The sequence below is a fragment of the Lathyrus oleraceus genome, chromosome 1, assembly GCF_024323335.1.
Source record: "Lathyrus oleraceus cultivar Zhongwan6 chromosome 1, CAAS_Psat_ZW6_1.0, whole genome shotgun sequence".
NCBI lineage: Eukaryota > Viridiplantae > Streptophyta > Magnoliopsida > Fabales > Fabaceae > Lathyrus > Lathyrus oleraceus.
The window spans coordinates 115,110,404-115,111,958 of record NC_066579.1 but is presented as its reverse complement, the minus strand read 5'-3'; positions in this window follow the sequence as shown (position 1 = coordinate 115,111,958).

The window sequence follows — 1,555 nt, the reverse complement described above, 5'->3', positions numbered from 1 at the left end:
GCCCCTAGTGACTTTACCGAAATGGTAAATATGGGGATGAGGCTTGAAGAAGGTGTCTGAGAAGGACGGTTGCCGAAGGAGGAGGTATCATCTAGCAAGAGATACGACGGTAATTTTAGTAAGAAGAAGGATAATGAAGCCAACGCAATCATTAGTGGGTGGCAGAGGAGGCCTCAGACCATAAGAAGTCAACCACCCCATGTAGCGGGGTATTCGTTACCATTAGAGATATTGACTAAATCCAAGGTAAACCATACAAGTCGAGTCGCCACCGCACTTCTATTTATCCAAAGGAATGGTTAGAAAGCGAACAACAACCTAAAAGTTTTATCAAATCAAAAACTAGTAAAAGAGAATCAGAGATCTGAGTAAGGGGGTTGGTTATGCAATGGGAAGGTGTTAGGCACCCAAAACATCCTAGGTACTCCTAGGGAGCCCTTTTCACATTTGTTGTAAGGTTGTTGTTTTATGAAATTTTATTTGTGCAAACATGATTGAGGAGGTGAGAAGAGAATATACAAGTTATTTACATTTTGTGTTTGAATGGATGAACTCATTGCCTACGTACCATCTTAAAAAGATTAGGATTAAAACCTCGTAGTTCGGGGTAAAAATCTCAAAATGAGTGAGTGGATTGATTGGTCCAAAAGCCTTAAGGCCTTTTGTTATCCGAGGGAGAAAACTCAACCTAAAACCACAAATCCACCATGTGAGGATAGCTTCAACATGCTAGTGAGGGGTTAACCCTATAATAAGCATGGAAGACTCATTGTCCATCACTAAGGATATAGGTGAGTATTACATCTACCTCAAGGATAACTCAAACCTAATAGCCTAAGGTTATGAAAAAGTTTTGATTAGAAAGTGGCCATTGAAACCACAAAAAAAGGTATTTGAATGGGTTATATTTATCAATTAGAAGTATATACAAAATGGTCAAAGTTGACTTAAAGATTCAATTCAAAATAAGTATTATGAAAAGAAAGTTTGAAAATCAGAAGCATAAGGCTTAGGTTTCTAATATTGAAAACAAGTGTTAGATGTTTGCACAAAAAGTTTTGGCTTGGGTTAGAGTGGAGAGAAGAAGAAGAAGGGCTAAAATCCTAAGCATACAAGTGGTGAGGGAGAAGAGAACAAAACTACACAAGGAGTTCCTTTCTTGAGATCATACTGATGATCCAAGTAGCTCCCATCCTTTGGAATAAGCAATCACAACAATGGTAAGTCAAGCAATCAACAATCAAATGAACTCTTGGATAAGGCTCCTCAAGGTGTCTTGGATCTCTCTCTCTTAGAAGCTCATGGTAATGGTTCCTCAATTAAGCTCAAGTTGGTACTCCTAGCACAAGAAAACACACATCAAAAGGTTCTATAATACAATCAAAGAATGGACAAGAGGGAGTTTAGAATGTGGTCATTTCAATGTTCATCTTTAAGCTTTAAGCACTCTAAAGGCCCAATGCCTAGTTGCTCTTTGACTTTTATAGCACTCTAAAGGCCCAATGCCTAGTTGCTCTTCAAATTCCATTTGCTTGGGTAAGGTCCTGAAGTCTAA